The 21,043-nt window shown below is 41.5% G+C and overlaps 1 long non-coding RNA gene across 1 annotated transcript in view; it reads right to left on the bottom strand.

The window, feature by feature from the left end:
* Positions 1-19,451, bottom strand: part of LOC120401449 — a 29,123-nt gene extending 9,672 nt beyond the window's left edge. Inside the window, exons 1-2 of the long non-coding RNA XR_005596455.1 lie at positions 19,391-19,451; positions 5,256-5,377 (exon numbers count right to left, since the gene is read on the bottom strand). This is a non-coding gene — a long non-coding RNA (uncharacterized LOC120401449). The remainder of the gene's footprint in view (positions 1-5,255; positions 5,378-19,390) is intronic.
* Between the last annotated feature and the right edge of the window lie 1,592 nt (positions 19,452-21,043).

The following is a 21,043-nucleotide window of genomic DNA, read 5'->3' as shown; positions in this document are numbered from 1 at the left end:
ATTTTGATACAGTCTTTAATTACATTGATCATATGGTGTTTTTATCACAGGACTCCTGGCTTACTCATTGCACAGGATGGAGTTGGTCTGGAGATTATGAAGGGCTGTGTAGTGAAGGAGACTGTTGGCTATAGGATTCCTGCTTCATTTGTTGCAGAAGTTGGAAGTGTACCTATTGCAGGTACTGAGCCTAGGCCCACCAAAAACAAAAGGCCAGTCCACTGAGACCACTAGGCAAATGATCATGGGGACAACAAATGAACACAGAGAAACAAAGAGAAGGGGGTCATAACATAATGCCACAACAAGTGATTCAGAGGGTGGTCACCAAGCAGAGATGCCCAATCAGTGCTCACTGCTCCTCAAAGGAGTCCTAGGAGCCAGTGAATGCCACTCAGAACTGCCCAACAGTCACAAAGCACCCTACCCTCAGGAAGGGGTGTAGTGAATGAGGCAAGAGATTATGAGAATAGAAATGATGGTCCCATAGGCAAGTCACTTGAATGTTGTACTGGATTCTATCCCTGCCTCTGCCACAGTGTTCCTACATGATTCTGGCCAAATCACCTGAACCAAAATTTCCACTAATTGTGTGCTCATTTACTGGGCACCTGATCTTAGAATGTGATTTGCAGAAGTGCTGAGCACTCACAGCTGAAAGTGAAGTCAGTGAAAGCTGTGCTTTGAACATAGAGAGTGCTATATAATACTACATACTCTGAAAAATCAAATCTCAGGTGTCTCAAACTGGGCACCCAAAATTAGTTCAGACTTTTGACCTTAATTCACTCTGTGTCTCAGTTTCCCATCTGTAAAATGGGAATAGTACTGCCTCAGAACCTCACAGGGGTGTTGTGAAAATAAATTCATTAATGTTTGTGAAGGACACAGATACTGTAGTGAAGAGCAACACAGAAAAGCCCAGGAGGAAATCAACACTGTTGTCTTCAGAGCAGTGTTTGAATAGTGTGCAGTAAATAAAGCCTGGGCCACACATTGAACAATAAAGAGAAAACAAAATATTTAATAGCTGCTCATTAAGTGAGCACCATCCATCCAGTGCATTGAATAAGGCAGGAGTCCTTTGGAAAAAAAACAGTTTGTGATTATGAAATTAAAGTCTCTATCACAATACAGATATACACAAAACTTTGAGTGTTTGCCTTTGCAAGAATTAATGTTCTTTTAACGGTTGTTGTGTGTGATTTTAAAAATTGTAGTGTTCTCTATAGAAGAGCATAATCTAGTCCCATACAAAGCATTAGGCCATACACTGATTTGCACAAGCTGAAGATTTGGCCCTTATACTCACAATAGACAGTATAATTATTATTGAAGACTTTTGTTACAGAAACGGAAGTAAAAACCATAGCAAATAAGAAATGTTACATGTTACAGAAAGTACATCTACAATACATGTAGTTATTACACTATCTGTTCCAATAAAGAAATTGTAAATAAATATTGCAGTAGAAACTACAGTAAAATTATACTGAAATGTACTTCTCAGCCAAAATGCAGTAATGCTGCCAATTTCTCAGGAAGAACTGTGCTGTATAGCTTTTCTGCTATTTAAGGACTTCAGTAACTCAGCCAGAGGTTAGGGGGTCTATTACAGGGATGGGTGGGGGAGGTTCTGTGGCCTGCAATGTGCAGGAGGTCAGACGGGATGATAATGATAGTCTCTTCTGACCTTAAAGTCTGAGTCTATGCAAGTCCCTTCACTCTGGTTGTGGCTGTTTGGTTTTTATGATCACACTATGGCTATTACTCAGGAGTTTCACTGTGTATATACAAATCTCTCTTCCAAATGACTACTATAATTCCTCTGCTCTTATTGGCTCCTCTATGCAATTTTCAAACTGCAGAAGCCAGAAATATGGCTACCCCAGCTATTTACTGCTTATTCATGAGAAAGGAAAAACTCCACATTTTCTATGAAAGTGTAGTGGGAGATGTGTTGGGTGGGGGGGAAGTCCCTAAGAAGCAGAGAAATGGGGTTGCCACAGTGCTGAAAAGAAAATATCTGTTTTGAAATGTTAAGAAATCCTCTGGCTAATTTGCCTCCTCATGCGTCTAGCTTCCTCCTTCCATGTTAGCAAGTGATAACTTTAATATTTTGTTTATACTGGGAGAATGTAGACTTCCCTTTCCTAATTCACATTCGAGGCACAGGATTAAATTATTGCTTTTTGGAAAGAAAATAGCTTTGGTGTGTAATGAGGGAAAGGGGGTAGTGAATAAAGAGCTAAGGGGGAAATGGTAAACTGAGGGAATAATAGGCGGGGAAAGCCCTCCTTCCCCCCCAAAAATGACATACCTTCCCTTAAGATACCGTATTGACTGGATTTGTACTTTTAGGTCTCAGTTGCCCACCACAAGGCAGGACAGACCTTCCCTAGATGTCAAATATATTTGCAATTAATAAGATGTTCTGTGGAGTCCCTCAGTGATTTAATTATGAGTAGTCTCACTCTGAGCCAAATTATGATCCATTACCCATGCTGAATAATATGTTACATTAAAAGACTGACTTCACTGAGATTACTTTCCAGGGATGTACAACTCTCCTGGGTAAGGGGATTGCAATCTGATAATCAGAGAAGGGAATGGAGAATACTTTAACTCAGATAATATAAAAATGGAAAGGGTTAGGATTAAATGAAAGAGAGAGGTGAATTTCCATATGAGGTGGTTCAGGAAAGACAAATGTAAAGTACGGGAAGGCATACAGAATGGAAGGAGGCCAATTATGCCAGAGCATTATAAGATATGTCTACGCTACTCACCATTGGTGGTGATGTGTATTGTATGTGTAGCTACATGCTGCACTGAAAAGCAGGCTATGGACACAACACCTGTCAGTGAAAGGCTCTGGCAGAGGGGAGGCAGCAGGGAAAGGCTTCAGCAGCTTCCCACTGTCACAGCCTTCCTTTGAAGTAAGGAAAGGCTCCTTTCCCCACTGCTTTCCTGTTGTCAGAGCCTTTACCGGCTTCCAGAAACTTTCCCTGCATCCAGGAAAGGCTGCAGCAGCAGGGAGCCACCAGATCCTTTCCCTGCAGCCTTTCCTTGCTGCAGGAGTCTTTTCCTGTGGAGGAAAAAGGCTCCAATAAGAGGGAGGCTATAGGACACTAGATAGTTAAAAAGAGAAGTGTGGCTGGGGAGGCAATGCTTGGGTCAATAGACAGCATGTTAGGTATGTGCTCGAGTATATACCCGCCCCCCTCAGGTGTGTCTTTACTCTACTGGCCTAAGCCATGCTTCGCCAGCTACACTGCTATTTTTGCCCATGCTGGGGGCTATGTTGGTATGTCCAGTTTACGCTGCCAAAAGAAGCATTAATTACAGTGTAGAGTTAACCATGGAGAAAGACCTGAAAGTTAGGACAAATCAAATGAATTAATATGACTCGAGGGAGGTCAATGAAATTAGTTTTATCAGTGCAAGTAGCACAGGTAAAATAGGCAAGATTATTCCACTCGCTCTTCAGCACTAGTTATGAGTTAGGCCTCAGTTCATGCACTGTTTTCTGGGTTGGTCGCTATATTTAAAACTGGCATAGACAAATTGGGAAAAGTGCAAGAGAGGTAAACAAAAGGGCCAAGAGTTTGAAGATAAGACCCATGTGGAAAGAATTAAGGATTTGGGCATATTCAATCTAGAGAAAATATGTTTAGGCAAACATTGCTCTACAAATCCAAAAAGGGATGTTTTAAAGACAGGGATCATGTATTCTGATAATTCAGTGAGAAAAGAACAAAACAATAATGGTTCTACATTACATCAGGGAAAACGTAGATTATACAATAACGGGAGTGGGGAGAGACTATATAAAACAATTTAGGCCATGGAAAGAAGATGCCAAGAGGTTACAGAATTACCATCATGGAAGAGATTTGTCATAATTATGTGTCTTATTTTTCAGTTAGCTACAACTATTAATTTAAGGTTTAGCAGTTACTGATTAATATTAATTCTTTTAGATTCCTATGCTCATGCACATACAAATATCTAGGTTTTATCTAAAGTGGGATAAAAAGAGAAGAAGAAATGCAGGAAAGGAAAACAGCTCTTCAAATACAATGCATGAATTACTCTTATCTTAAAACAGTTTAAATCTAGTACTTGTTTCTGTTTCAATGCTAAAAAACCTATGGGATATAGTTTTCTGGTAGAAATCCAGTTGCTCACTGCACATTCTGAATATGAACAAAAGATTATAGTGATCCATATCCAATAATTTATTAACTGTGTTTGCTACACTTAATGAGCATTGTAGTGGTATCATTGCACCAAATCCACCTGTGATACAGTGTGCTACCAAGAATGAGTGTAAGGAATTAATTCTCTATTTAATTCTCACAACATCTGACCAAGTGAAATCCAGAGATCATTTTGTTCTATATGGCCTTAAATAACCACTGGGCATCACAATCTGAAACATATCCTATTTTAAGATCAAATAAACAGTTCTGACAAATACTACACCCCTCTACCCAATCTTCAAAAGGGCTATCTGAGAGCTATGCATATTGGGCAACTTTTTTGTTCTGGCTGTTATTTTCTAGCTGCATGAGTTTTGTGGCTTTTCCAGCTAAAATGGGACTATACATGCTGGGGGGACTAGAAAGGTGTTTGAAGAATTTGCATTCAGAGCCAAGAAGAGAGAGGTGGCAGACAAAAGACTTTCCCACACCCACCCCAAAAGACTAGCGTTCAGGGTGTGGGTAGAACTTGTAGGCAGATGAACTAAAGGATGAGATACGGTGGCAGAAAAGAAACAAGTGTTTGGCTAAATTCAGATAGACTGTAATTAACAATGTAGATGTTCCTGGGATTTTTAAAACAACCCTGAAACTTTTGGGGCTTGCTTTTACTAGTAAATTCATATACCAACTGAATCAGGATGCGTGCTGTGTTAGAGCAATTTACAGAGAAATTTTTCTCCAGTTTTATTGGGAACAAACTTGTAATATCAAAGATAGATAACACCAAATGCCAGCACATTCAGTAACGTATCATAACACACACCATTATAGGATTTAAAATAAACCCTTCCTGTGAATGCTTGCAAACAGATCAGACACATAGATTTTGTTCCCTTAACTGAAGTAGGAAGATCACATTGCAAAAGCAGAGTTATTTTCCTTGGTCCCATCGGTAGGCTAGACAGGAGGAGACAGGGCTGTCGCATAATATCTCTGCTTTGTAGAAAAAATAGATTTCAAAATTAATAGCTTGTATGATGTACCTACCTGCACTAAATGTAAAAAGAACGTTGGTCCTGAGCCTGAAATGCTCCAGTAGAACGACATGGATCTTCAGAATTTGAAGGGATGCTTCAAACATTCTGGGATTCTGGGAATAATTCTTCCTCCTGGAAAATGTGGTATTCATGACCAAATTAGTTTTGTCTTGATTAAATAGCATTTCTATGAATGCAGTAGCACAGAGAGGACTTAAAGCTGCCCTAAAATAGTAGCTGGTAAATCCACTGATGTATGGACTTTATTCCACCCACTCTAAAGGTTTGTCAGGTCAGGCAGAGTGTGTAACAGGGACAAATAGATGAGGCTAGATCAGGCCTGCACAACTCGTAAAGCGGTGAGGATATTACTCCAAAGAAAACACCTGAGGGCCAACTCTCCCCCCAGCACCGCCAAGCCCCCTGAAACAAAACACCCCCACAGCGCCGCCCAGCCCCCCTGAAATACTCCCCCCCCCCACCGCACCACCCGCTCCGCAGAAACAAACCCTCCTTCCCCAGCGCTGCCCCATGGAAACAGAGGTATTGAACCTTGGTAATATGTTATAGGGGGCCCCTAAGGTAGTATAATTAAGGTAAAAGAAAAATGTCTTTTTGCTAGAAGTATAATAAGATCTTCCCCCAACTTTGTAATCAATTGCCCTGTTGAATGAATGAGGCGTGAATGAGGATGGCGTGGAAGGCAGGCACCTCCAGACAGTTGCAACCCTTGGAGAGGGGATGGGAGACAGACCAGATCAGTAGAACAGGTCAGCCACCGACTGGTAGCTCGCCTCCTCAGCCCCCCACCCTCCCGGCTCGCCTACTCAGTCCCTGCCACTGCCCGCCCAGCCGCCGCCACTGCCCACCCACTCACCTCTGCCCGCCACCCCTCCAGCTTGCCTCCTCACCCCCCGCCTCTTCAGCCCCCCTCCCTCACCCGCCGCTTGCCTACTCACTCCCCACGGGCCGCAGAGTGATCCCACCTACTCACCCCCCGCGGGCCGCACAGTGAGCCCACGCGGGCCGCATGTTGTGCAGACCTGGGCTAGAGTATGTTGTGATTCAAGGATCCTACTCCTACAATTCAAAGCAGCCATGTGGCTGACCTAACTTATGCCAGGGCCCTGGTTGATCTCAGGTTAGCCCCAAGACCAGAGGTAGATAGGGGAGAATGGAAAAGTTATATAATTATTTTTGCCACTTTTCCCCTGCTATGTCAAGCATTGTAGCTGAGGATGCAGACGTCAATCACAGAATCATAGACTATCAGGGTTGGAAGGGACCTCAGGAGGTCATCTAGTCCAACCCCCTGCTCAAAGCAGGACCAATCCCCAACTAAATCATCCCAGCCAGGGCTTTGTCAAGCCTGACCTTAAAAATCTCTAAGGAAGGAGATTCCACCACCTTCCTAGGTAACCCATTCCAATGCTTCACCACTCTCCTAGTGAAAAAGTTTTTCCTAATATCCAACCTAACCCCCCCCCCCCACACTGCAACTTGAGACCATTACTCCTTGTTCTGTCATCTGCTACCACTGAGAACAGCCGAGCTCCATCCTCTTTTGAATCACCTTTCAGGTAGTTGAAAGCAGCTATCAAATCCCTCCTCATTCTTCTCTTCTGCAGACTAAACAATCCCAGTTCCCTCAGCCTCTCCTCATAAGTCATGTGCTCCAGCCTCCTAGTCATTTTTGTTGCCCTCCACCAGACTCTTTCCAATTTTTCCACATCCTTCTTGTAGTGTGAGGCCCAAAACTGGATACAGTACTCCAGATGAGGCCTCGCCAATGTTGAATAGAGGGGAATGATCACATTCCCTCGATCTGCTGGCAATGCCCCTACTTATACAGCCTAAAATGCTGTTAGCCTTCTTGACAACAAGGGCACACTGTTGACTCATATCCAGCTTCTTGTCCACTGTAACCCGTAGGTCCTTTTCTGCAGAACTGCTGCCTAGTCATTCGGTCCCTAGTCAGTAGCAGTGCATGGGATTCTTCTGTCCTAAGTTCAGGACTCTGCATTTGTCCTTGTTCAACCTCATCAGATTTCTTTTGGCCCAATCCTCTAATTTGTCTAGGTCCCTCTGTATGCTATCCCTACCCTCCAGCATATCTATCACTCCTCCCAGTTTACTGTTATCTGCAAACTTGCTGAGGGTGCAGTACATGCCATCCTCCGGATCATTAATGAAGATATTCAACAAAATCAGCCCCAGGACCGACCCTTGGGGCACTCCGCTTGAAACCAGCTGCCAACTAGACATGGAGCCATTCATCACTACCTGTTGAACTCGATGATCTAGCCAGCTTTCTATCCACCTTAAAGTCCATTCATCCAGCCCATACTTCTTTAACTTGCCGACAAGAATACTGTGGGAGACCATATCAAAAGCTTTGCTCAAGTCAAGAAATAACACATCCACTGCTTTCCCCTCATCCACAGAGGCAGTTATCTCATCATAGAAGGCAATTAGATTAGTCGGGCATGACTTGCCCTTGGTGAATCCATGCTGACTGTTCCTGATCACTTTCCTCTCCTCTAAGTGCTTCAGAATTGATTCCTTGAGGACCTGCTCTATGACTTTTCCAAGGACTGAGGTGAGGCTGACTGGCCTGTAATTCCCTGGTTCCTCCTTCTTCCCTTTTTAAAAGATGGGCACTACATTAGCCTTTTTCCGGTCATCCGGGACCTCCCCCGATCACCATGAGTTTTTAAAGATAATGGCCAATGGCTCTGCAATCACATCTGCCAACTCCTTTAGCACCCTTGGATGCAGCGCATCTGGCCCTATGGACTTGTGCTCATCCAGCTTTTCTAAATAGTCCCAAACCACTTCTTTCTGCACCATCAAGATTAATCATTACTTAAATTGTCTCCATGAAAGCATCTTCTTCCCCTATATTTTATTTCTTATAAGACAAATGTGAAAATGCTCCTACACACACTCCTTTCTCCACTTAAAAAGAAGGTTGCTCTAGCCAAGTGTACCCAGCGCCTTTTCTAAGGTGCCAGAGAATTAAATAGCTAGAAGTAACAGCCACAGACACACATGAGTCTTTCATGTATAATTGCTGCAAGAGGCTGATGGGCAAATAGCTTCCCAGAAGATATCTGTTGGGATTGATGAAGAAAAATTGCCAACTGGTTTGCTAAAGAAGGAGGATCTTGGGAAATGGCTATCTGTACACACTTTCAACAGTGAGCATTTTCTTTCCCACCATTTGGTTGTCCTGAGTAAGGTAACTTTTGAATATACAAGTGTCTGCCTGAAATTGATGCAAATACCTACATGAGCAGCAAAAAAACAAAAACAAAAAGCAAACAGACCAATCCATGATTTTGGGTTTTCTTGATAAAGATTTTAATTATTACTTATTTTATTTTATTTTATTATTCCTTTGTATAGACTTCTCTGGAAGTTTGGAATAATCTGAAATGGGAGCAGCTACCTTGGCCTTTTGCAAGTCAGGAAGAGACCTGTAGTCCGTGCTGACAGTGTACAACCAGCAGAGGGAGCCCAAGTATAGTCAAGTATAGCCAATTGAGGAAGTGTGCACCCTGCAATGTAAGCACACAGCCATCTGAGGAAGATCAAGCACAGAGTTTTGTTTGTTTAATGTTTCCTCTGTGGAAGAAAAGCCATCTGGAGGGCACAAAATCCAACAGGTAGAAAAGAAATGGCAACTTTTGTGGGCAATGTTGAACGGGTGAACCAGAGGTTGCGTACCTTGAACAATTTGAGCAATTTGTGGCCTGCAAATCCATCTCAGATGGACAGCGAGTTTGAACCTTGTTGACAGTGATGGGTCTGAAGGCATGCAGACTGCTGCATGACTTATTGTCTCCAGCTGCACCTGGGCCTGCCCCATATGCTGCAATTACTGCAGCAATGTAGGAACATTTTACTTCTACCCCATTGATGACAGCAGAACAATATTGGTTCCATCAATGACATCAGGGAAGTGGAGAGTCAGTAGCACAGTTTGTTGCTGCTTTAAGTAGTTATGGCATTGTCAGTTTGGATGACCAGATCCGAAAAAAGTTATTGACAGTCTCAGTGCTTACATCCAAGAAGGCTGTCATGGTAGTTATTGCCACAGAAACCACAGAGAAGGAGTCTGTAATTTGGTGTGAACCAAGAAGTCCACCTTCTGAATCAGTGAGATAGAGGGCCACAGGAATGTAAGGAATTTCCTTGTGGCTGTTGCACACAAACTACACATTCTGAGAAGGATTGCTGGGGATGCCGGTTCATTTGCAGGAAGGACCAGAAGAAAGGACCCATTGTTGTGACCTGTCACATAGTTCAACAACCAGCAACACAAAGTAACCATCAATCCAAAAACATCCCATATGAAGACTGGATCCCTATGAAGAAGTCAGGAATTCATAATGTGGAAAAAGACTAAGAGTTCTAGTGACACAGATCAAGATCTAGCAATGCATCTGTTGTGGGACTCTGGGGTCAGAGATGGCATCTGAGTCACACCCTTGATCAAGGGAGTTCCTATAAGAATGGAGCTTGATACCAGAACTGCCATCTCACTGATTTCTGCATTTACCTATCACCAGACTTTGTCACAAGTTCCTCTGGTACCTCCATAGTTTTGAACACTTATACCAGAGAAAAGTTAGTCCCCAAAGGGATACTCAGATAAAAGTTCAATTATGTATGTGTGGTGTAAGCTGTGCTTGACATTGTAGGGCTTTCTTAACCTGAGTAATTGGATATGGAAGGGGCCTTGTTTCTTGGAGATAGAATTAGAGTGATAACTAGATCATTTAGTTGGAGACAAAGTGTATGTGCAATGCAGTACTAGCTGAGGTAAGGGGGGAACACCCTGGTTCCACATACTTGGATGAGAGAACTGTAGAATGTAGGGAGGCAGAGAGTAAATGATGTAACGAGCAGTAATGCAATGTTTGTGTAAATGTACATAAAAGGAGAAGGTTTGCTGCCAGGGCCGGCTCTACAGTTTTCGCCGCCCCAAGCAGCGCGCCGAATTGCCGCCCTGGGGGGGCAGTCAGTGTGCTCTTAGGGCGGCAGGCGCATTTCCGCAGCTGCGGCAGTTCGGCGGCAGCTTCTATGTTTAGCTGAAGCCGCCCCGGACAGCTAAACATAGAAGCTGCTGCCGAATTGCCGCTGCTGCGGAAACGTGTCTGCCGCCCTAAGGGCACACGGACTGCCCCCCCCCCGCGCGCCCGCGGCGGCAATTCGGTGTGCTGCTTGGGGGCAAAACCAGGGGGACTGCCGCCCCTTGCAGATTGCTGCCCCAAGCACCAGCATTTGCTGCATAACTTTGGATCTCTGGTATGCCCTATACCCTGTGTTAAAGTCTAATCAACTCTTCATAGTCTTTGCTGTATGCCTAATAAAGATACTGGAGTCACAGAATTGGGAGTTGAACTAAATTCTTCAGAAAGCTGAATGGAAGAGGTCTGTGAGGGAATCCCAACATAGGGACAATCAGTCATTTTATCCTGGCATGTGATTAAAGAAAATCATCCACCATTAATTGGCAGGAATTTGCTTGAGAAGCTGAAGGTAAATTGGACCAAGATCAATGTGATCACCAAAGCCCCTCAAAATCTTCAAGGAATACTGGACAGACATGTCAAAGTTTTTGAAAAAGAACTTGGACAGAAGTGCTACATGTCAGTGAAGCTCACATTTAAATGTGACAGCCAGCTAAAATAAAATAAGGTGCAGAGTTGTACCTTATGTTCTGAAACCTCTGGTAGAAGCTGTTTTGGATCATTTAGTGAACATTGGAGTCTTGTCACTGGTTTCACTCAGTGAGTGGGCTACACCCATCATACAAGTGATCAAGAAGGATGGCTCCATAAGAATTTGTGGAGACTTTGATGGGACACTGAATCCAGCTTTAGGTACAGATCAACATGAGATATTACTGGAATACTGTGTCCATTCAACACTTCAAGAAATATGTGGACAAATTGGAAAGGTTTCAGAAAAAAAATCCAGAATCATTCTGGAAAAACCTGTCTTGCACTTAAGAAACTCAATCTATTGAGCACATCAAAGAGAGTGTTAAGAGATGACTTGATCACCAATCAAGTACCTAAATGGGGAGACAATTTCTGATTGTGGCTGTCTCTTTAATCTGGAAGACAAAGGCATAACAAGATCAAATAGGTAGGAACTGAAGCAAGACAATTCAGAATAGAAATAAAATGAGGGTAATTAACCACTGGAACAACTTGCCAAGGATTATGGTGTGTTCTCTGTCTCGGAGATATCAAGATTGGATATATTTTCTAAAGATTCACTTTAGCTCATCCAGAAATTATAAACTTGATGCAGGAGTTATTGGCTAAAATTATATGGCCTCTGTTAAGCAGGAATTCTGACTAGATGATAAAATGATCTCTTCTGGTATTAAAAATCTATGAAATTCTTGCTCATAAGTACAGGTTAATCACTCCCCTTCCCTTCCATCCCCTCTATGATTAAGACATGTGGGTCACAGAAGTAAATAATAAAAACAAACAAACAAACAAAATGTTTTTTTCACCAGCTTTCTCGCCATGGTATATGGCTGGCCACCTCAATGTGTGTGAGAGAATCTCAGATTCAAACTTCAATCTTCAGTGCAATTCACACACGTAAACTTCTTCATTTGCTACTAGGAGATATTTCCTCCTACCTTCTCCTGTCCCCTGAGGTGTGGGGACTTGCCATTCATCTCTAGTCCCTTCTGTAACTAAACAGGATAAACACCTGCCCTACTTGTATTCTCTCTCCATATACCCCCACAGTCACCTACCCACCATATTCTCCATCCCTGCCATGGCACATTTCTCCACAGCTCCTTCATCTGCCTCCTACATGTTCCTACATTTCTTTGTCTGCTGCTTCCTGATTCTCACATTCTTCTGCATTCCTCAGTCAGCCTCTGCTACTCACATAGTTTGAATACTAATAGTTTTCTGTACTGTTTTCCAACACATTTCCTCTTCCTGTTGCTCCCATAATCTCATTACCTGAACCTCAGCATTTTCTTATCCCCTAGTAGGTCCTCAACACAGTGATTAAGGGACTACCATTTTTTCTGGGAGTAGCATGGTTTCAGTTCCATTGAAAACCATAGGAAGACTGGTCATCTTTGCTGGGGAGCATCACATTCAACTTTAAAAGGTAAAGGGATATTGCCCTCAGTGAAGTGGCTGCAATCTATGGCTTGAATCCCATTCACAGTAATGGCAGAGGGTGGCCATTTTGGGCAAGGGCAAAACTCCATGGGAATAATGGCAAAACTCAGAAATCCATGCAAATACATTAAAAGGGAACCAAATATTATGAGACTGAAAATAATAATGCAAGAGTTGGCAATACTGACATCCTCAGTACTGACTTCAACAAAGATATGTTGATATACATGAGCTGAGTATATGACCTTTGAGAGTCAATATTTATCTATAGTTACCACACAGTAGCATCCAAGGTACCACTGTTTCCCCCATAACTGGAATAGGAAATAACTGGTGACTGATTGTCTTGCAAATGTTTACTTTTTAACAGTGTTCACTGTGCCTGCTGATTCAATGTAGCATGATACTATTCCTAGCAGCACTATTGTCAGAAGGTGACATTTCGCAAATCACATTACAGGGCCAGTGAATCAATGTTTCCAATGCTGTCACGTTTGACTGATAACCATGATACTCTGTCCCTGTAAATAGTGCCCAGAAATGTTGCAAATTGCTTGGTGGAATTTTCATTAAAACTGGTTTATTTTATTTTATTTTATTTTTTTGCTGTTTTGATTAATGTATTATTACGTGCATGGGTTTTATTGTTAAGTGTCAGTTACTATGATGGAGTCAACTTTGAAAATTCATAATTAATCTAATTGGAGATGTTCTGTAATTAAAACATTCACACTGAAAGTCAACATTAGTCAAAGTAATTTTAATAATTGTGTTGATTGTTAGAAAATATTCTGTATACATTTACTTTCAAGTGGACAGATAATTACTTTCAGATGGAATATATGCATGTAGAAGACTAAGTGTTTACATTTGAATACTAAAACCAATATATGTAAAGTATGTTTATAATTGTTTCTTAAACAAAATGCAAGATATGTTGTTAATATCTCTTATAAGTAATGGCCTGAAGTTTAAATTTTAGTTGCATAACTTAGTTTTCTCTCTCTAACTCTCTAGGTGCACTCAGGTAAACAATAAAACATTTAGGTCCTAGTCTTGCAATTTACAAAATGCTCATAAAAAGAATATGATTAAGTCATGGAAGTCACAGATTCCATGACTTTAGCACATCTCCATGACTTCATCTTCAGCTGTCAGCGGCTGCGGCAAGAGTCGGGGCTGTTGTATTCTCTTACATACATTGTTTAATGTTCTAATAGACTATCTGATGACAAAAGCATAAGACCAATGGGGATAAAACCAAAGCTATGCCTGCCTTCTATAGAATGGAAAGGAATGACCTGCCAATGCTGCATGTAGATGGCAAAGGCATTGAATGGTAAATAGTTTTATCTATCTGGGTAGCTGGTTAACAGAAGGAGATTCTATGACTCCAGAAATCACATGTTGACTCAATTTTGCACCAATGGCATTTCAGTATATTCAAAGGCCTGTGTTTGGATAGCAGGATATTGGTGCGACAACTAAGATATAAGACAACTCTGTTATATGGGGAAGAAATCCAGCCATTAAAAGCAGCTGAGAAGAGGAAACTTTTTGGTTTTCAATATTGAAAGTTATGGTGTATTCATAACATCCTTTGTGTTGATTTTGTTACAAACAAGTCAATACTTAGACGATCCTGGCAAGTTGCAGTCTTCCACCAGTTGATAGCAAGACTGCAATGGTGCGATCATGTCCAACAGGCAGAAGGAAGCACACTTTTACAGAAGTTTTATAGAGCTGAGGTCAAAGGACCAAGAATGAGGTAGAAAGATGCAATTTTGAGGGATTTAAGAAGCCTAAATCCTCCAATAGTGACTTTTGTGGAAGAAAGAAAATTTGCAACGGACCGTTCAAGATGGGAGTCCATACTGAATTCCAGTGAGGCTATATCATAACCATGTGAAGCTGCTACTGCTGCTTGCAGTTTACAACAAGGAGGTGCAGCCAGTCAGCTTCACACAGTGAATTGCAATACAGGGGTCTTAAGAGCTAATTCTTTTGGATGACTGATACAGGTTGGAATATCACAGTAAAGTTTTTATAACTACCCTCATTGGCATTGGTGCCGAAGAATATTGGCTTTCCATCAAGTATTCAGAAAAGGATAAAGAATAACATAAAGTTATAATGTAGTTGGGCAAATGAATGGTATATTATGTCCTCTGACTACTGCCTTCAGTTTTGTCCACCTTGTTAAGAATAAAGTAATGTAGCAAAAATGGATAAAAGTACAAAGAAGTGAAAAATGATTAGAGGCATAGGCGCTTCCATATGAGAAACAGAAAAAGAAGACTTGGTGAGATTCCTACCCCTGTTAGGGTCCCTTTCCACTGAGTAAAAGGCTGGAATGGTAGAAAGTGGTTCTAAAAGCCCTGGGTCTGGTAGGGAGATAATTCTCCAGATGCAAAAATTGAGGGAGAGAGTTGCAGGCTGTACACTGAGGACTCCTGGCACGGGGAGGTTCTGTGCATGGGTGTACATCATATAGCACTGCAGGGACTCTGCACCAAGTTGTTACCCATAGGGCTGTCTGGGGAGAGTGCCATAGCAGATCATAATTGGAGCAGCTCAGATTCAGAAAGACATGTTACCCTCTTCTACCTCTGCGTTGCAAATTATTTGCTGCACCTCTAAAAGGAACAGCACTGAATCTCACCACTGGTGTATTTTGTTTGCAAAGAAGAAAAGAGAGAAGTCATGCCCCATTCAAAACTACATTACAGCAGTTTTATGCTGGTGCAACTCCATTTTACACTGGTGAATAGGACACAGTGATACAATAATTAAAATTGCCATTATAATTCTGATTATATATATCTTCTTAAAGCAAAGAAAAGAAAAGTCTTTTTTTTAACTGATTGTTTTTCATATGTGGCTTTTAGAAGAGAATTTTAAATACACTTCATGTGGAGTCAACCAACTATTTGTGATACTGTATGGATGTCAAAAATGACTAGCATTTCTCTGCTAAAAGTTTTCTTTTTGCTAGTATATATTCCAAATCTAGCTTGATTTAAAGATCCAACTTTTCATAGAAACTTTGGGCTTCAACGCACCCAAGAGGCCACTGAAGTCATCTCCCCACACTGAAGCAGGACCAGATATATCTAGATTATCCCTGACAGGTGTTTGTCTAACTTGTTTTTAAAAGCCTTCAGTGATGGGGAATTCCATAACCTTCTTTGGTCACCTACTACAGCGCTCAACTATTTTTATAGTTAGAACACTTTTCCTAATATCTAAAATAAATCTCTCTTGCTGCAGATTAAGCTGATTACTTCATGTCCACTGAAGTTAGGACAAGGAAAACAATTGATGGCTGTGCTTTTTATAACAGCCCTTAACATATTTGAAGATTGTTATCCGGTCCCCTCTTAGTCTTTTTTTTTTTTTTGTCCCCCAAGACTAAACATAGACAGTTTTTAAACCTTTCCTTGTAGGTCATGTTTTCTAAACCTTTGCAACCTTTGTTGCATTTTCTAAGCCCAAATGATAACTAGGAGATAGGAGTATATTGAGCGAAATCCATGTGTATATACATGTAAATATATTCCAGTTTAAATTCAAAGAAGTAGGATTTTGGGAAAAAAAACATTCTTGTCATTGCAACATGAGAATTCTTTTGAACCTTGCATTTGCAGTCTTCTCTCTCATAGTAGACAAGGAAAGAATTTTACAGTGAAGTCCTGTTACAGGTAATCCATCTATGTAGTAAAACATGCCTCAGTTCCCATTTCCTTCAATCTGTTTTAATGGAACAAATAAACTGATACTGCGAATAAAACAGCAGTTATAGTGAGAGATCACTAAGCAGTATAAGCTATATTAAAGGAACACCACTTTTAACTCACCTATAACCATCTGTTATGGATTCCAATTTAAGAAGATCATAATTCAAGATCATTGCTTGAAATGTAAGCTACACGTGATGGAAATGCATGCTTCTGTTTTTTATCCAATGCAACATGCATCTGTTCTATTTTCAATGTGTAATAGCCAATAATCTGGAGGAAAATATTTTTCCTCTGGGAATATTTTTCATGGGAAACAGGAATCCCTCACAAGAGCTTTGCTCCAGGTTGAAGAATGGAACTAGATCTAATCCATTTTGTATGAGTTTCAATAAGTCATGGCCAATATTTTTGATCTTAGATGAGGAACCAAAAGCAATAGTTAAACACCTAAAAGCCTGTCCCTGGATAAGTAATGAAAGAGAAAAGGATATCTTTGTAATGAATTAATTACTACCAATAGGTTCTCTAAGTACGTTTATAAGCAACCTTTAACTTTCATGTGAGAAGTAGACATGCTTTCATCATGTATAGTGTTTTGAGGGGCAGACACTTAAATAGCCTCACATTTCTAATTTTATTCAGCACAGGGAAATCCTGCCCCTTTGACTTCAGTAGGGCAAGGATATATCTGAACATTGCCTAACATATTTAATATTTCAGCTTTTCTGTTTAGAAGACTATCTGTAAATCTATATCTTAAGAAAGGCAAATGTAATTCTAATGAAAAAGTATCAGAGGGGTAGCTGTGTTAGTCTGGATCTGTAAAAGCAACAAAGAATCCTGTGGCACCTTATAGACTAACAGACGTTCTGCAGCATGAGCTTTCGTGGGTGAATACCCACTTCTTCAGATGCAACTTGCATCTGAAGAAGTGGGTATTCACCCACGAAAGCTCATGCTGCAGAACGTCTGTTAGTCTATAAGGTGCCACAGGATTCTTTGTTGCTTCTAATGAAAAAGACTATGAAGTGTACTACTTTTAGTAATTGATTTAGATTCTAGGTCCTTCTACAAAAATGACACCTTAAGATAGTTATCCTACATAAAATATCACTGTTAATGACAGATTGAGTAAAAAAAAAATGTATACCTAGTCCCCCTCCCCACTCCGGTTTGAGAATGTATAGGACTGCATTGTTATGCTTGGGACTATGGGGGTCCTGTGAACCCACCACTCCCACCATATGTAGTCATGTAAAATCTATCCAGATTTTGGTTTCAGGTCTGGTGTGGAGCACAACCTCCCTACACTGTAGATATGCCTCTCCATCTCCCTACCCTATTGCCGCCATTCTATTCCATAATACATGAACAAAATCTCATGGTAAAGGAATCTGAAGCCCTCAACCCACTCTGCCCAAAAAGGCCCATGTAATAAGATGAGTTGTCCAACATGCCCTGAGGTCAGCCAATCTGTATTTTTGTCAGCCTAAGGAGGGAAGTGACTTTCAATCAAGATTCTAGAATGGAACATTCTGCCAGCAACTCCTTGTTTTATATGGAGGGTTATTAATTCAGGAACCTCTGATGGTACCTGCCAGGCGCGGCTCTAGACATTTCGCTGCCCCAAGCATGGCTCCACCGGCTTTCGGCTCCACCGAAGCCGCGGGACCAGTGGACCCTCCGCAGGCACGTCTGCGGGAGGTCCACCGGCGCCGCGGGACCAGCGGACCCTCCGCAGGCATGCCGCCAAAGGCAGCCTGCCTGCCACCCTCCTGGCGACCGGCAGAGCGGCCCCCATGGCATGCCGCCCCAAGCACGCGCTTGGCATGCTGGGGCCTGGAGCCGCCCCGGTACCTGCCATAGTATTGTGATGCTGGCAAATCACGTGCTAGCTCTTGTTAAGACTTCAGGCATTAGCTAAGAACTAATAAACTCATAGCTTGAAATGCTTATTAATTGCTGAATGTATCAATCTCACATGTAATGTCGATATTCCATGTTATAGAAAATATGTAAGTTTTGCTTTATATCTTTGAAAATGTTTGCTCTGAACTTGTGAATCCAGGCACAGGAATCATCATCTGTCCCTCTTCTCCCCCACACCCATCCAGAAGGACTATCAAAATCAGAAGGTCATCAAGGAACACCACGATACAAATAATTTGTGAATTGCCCTGCCACACCTTTGAAATGCTACCTGCAAGGATGCTCATACTGTGGACTTGGAAGCTGAATTAAAGAAATAAAACAAAGTCACAGGAAAAATGTCCATCTCTTTTCACTGTGTAAACTCTGACAGGTCCAGAGACTCTAAACTGAGGCAGAGATGCCCAGGGCTTACCCCTGGGTCCACCCTAAAATACCCTTTGAACTGACAGATCATTACAACTTTATCACTCTTAGGATTTATGTAATAACTCATTTGTGTGGGTACACTTGCTTGCTTTAACCTGTAAATAACTCTTATTTCTTTTTTTCTAGTCAATAAACATGTAGATAGTTTATTGCAGAATTGGCTACAGGCATTCTCTTTGGTGTAAGATCCAGGGTACCAATTGATCTGGGGTAAGTGACTGATCTCTTGGAACTGGAAGCAACTTGAATATTGTGTGATTTTTGATGTAAGTAACCAGTTATCACTAAGTTCCGTTTGTCCGTGCGGCAAGACAGACTGGAGAGTCTAAGGAGACTCTATGCAATTCCATGGTAACACTATTAAGGAGATCCAGGAGTTCAAATTTGTTAGTGGCTTGGTGAAATCTAATTATAGAACAGGTGGTGTCTGACCTCTTTTTGACAGTCTGCCCTGAGGTAGGCACACACAGTCATGAGCCACTCCAGGCAGCGGGACAGGTATGACTTAGGAATAGAATCAGACTCTGATAGCCAAAGCCCAAACAAGTTAGGGCTTTATATGTAAATGATCACACGTTAAATTACAGCCCAGTATTAACATTTAGTTCAGAGCAATGGTGCAATATATTCTCTGCACAAAACCTTAACAAGCTGACTGCTGTATTTTGCACTAACTGGAGTTTCCAAATGACACTGAAGAATGTAGCTCTATGCAGAGTGTATTACAATAGTCTAACTAAGCTGTGACAAAGGCATAAATAATAATCAAAGTTCCCCCGAACCAATCTCATTGGACTAATGTGGTTAAGGTGCATCAGATTCATAGCTAACAGAACCCCAGGAAGCATACCAACCACCTTTGACCGCCTTACCTTGATGGTTCAGGTATGCATTTTGCAGCTGGGTGAACTGGAGGTGGCCTTCCAGTGTGAGATAGCGCAAGACTCAAACCTATGACTTTCAGGACTGTAGATGAGTGCCTTAACCACTCAGCCACCATAAATAATAACCCCCAGCCAACAGAAATGGTCACAGTATTTGTGAAAAGTGCAAATAAATGCAGTCTTAGCAACAGCTGATGTCTATAATCATTCTATAGGTACTTCCAAGGCACCTATCACCATGCTATCTAAATGCACATAACTGTTAAAGTGATACTTGGTTGTCCAGGAGCAGCACCTCTTGGTTGTGAGCAGGAGAAACAAATAGCAGATGCACTGTCTCAAGCTCAGGGACTGACATCATCTCTGCCTGTTCCCCTGGTTGCTACCCTCACACTGCAAGCATGACCTCAGTTTTTCTTTTCTGGATTGAGCCTCAGCCACCTAGCCCTTATCCAAGCCCCAGTCTCATTTCAAAACGAAGTGAAGAAAACAGCAGCATAGTTAACTATAGTTTTCTGCTATAATATACCAGCTGAGGCAGTGATACAGAGTGAAGTGAACCCTGCAAGATCCATGTGGTAGAACAGTGTCAAGGAAACTATTTATTCTGTTGTATACATTTCTTTTCCCCAGGGTCAATCTCTTATTTTTCCAAAAGAATTTCAATTTCTACTATTCTTTCCTGTCACTTCTAATATCTTCCTTTGATCTGGTCCTGGCTGTACTTGTAACACTGCTTGCTATTTTAAAAAAAATGGATTCCAAGTTTTTCCTTTTTTTTTAGTATACATTTCACCATCTAACCTGTAACCTTCTGAAGCTTCATTAGATTTTTTTGGATGAGGTGACAGCTGGCTCTTACAATATCTAGTGCCAATTAGCAGACAAAACTCTTATATGGAAACAATTATCTTAACATATCTTGTAATCCCCAAATGAATATGGTTTTCTTATCTAGTGGAATAAGAAATACTTTCCCATTAATTTGACTTCATATTGATTCAATTCAGTATAGCAGATAGTTGAAAACATGTTTAAGCATTACAATGAGACATGGCAGAAAACAAGGCCAATGAACATAAGCATAACAGAGCATTGTGGCAATAGTCCCTTTCTACAAAGCACTGGTGTGAGTATACATGGAGCATGATGTTCTTTTCTGAGTACCTTGTTGCAAGAAAAATATTAATGAGGGAGGGAGGAAATTCAGAGATAGTAAAAATGATCAGTTTCACACAGTGAGACGGCCCTTTAAGTGGTAGGGACTCAGCTGGATAAGTGACAGGTGTAGCCCAGGTGAAGAGAATGAGAGGACATGGGTCATGTGGTGGGAACATGAGACTAAACCAAGGCTTCTGCAAGATAAAAGGCAGCCTGTGGTAATGTGGGGCACAATTGACTCTTTCTCTCTTTTTTATTTTTTTAGGGGCTAGGTAAAAGCATTGTAAGAGATATGTTTTAGCTGAGGAGCTAAGCTAGCAAAGTACAGTGATCTTGGAGGCAGGCAGTCTACTGAAGCCAATTACTAATCTGACTAATTAACCCTAAGGGAAAGGCCTGCAAGTGTTTGAGTGTTTTATGTTAATAAACCACACCCAGAAGGAGAGCAGTATTGAGAGCCCACACAGTATGAAGTTTCCT

Source organism: Mauremys reevesii, linkage group 1 (genome assembly GCF_016161935.1).
Source record: "Mauremys reevesii isolate NIE-2019 linkage group 1, ASM1616193v1, whole genome shotgun sequence".
NCBI classification, from domain to species: Eukaryota; Metazoa; Chordata; order Testudines; family Geoemydidae; genus Mauremys; species Mauremys reevesii.
The sequence above is the reverse complement of the archived record's forward strand: the minus strand, read 5'-3'. Positions and strand labels throughout refer to the sequence as shown.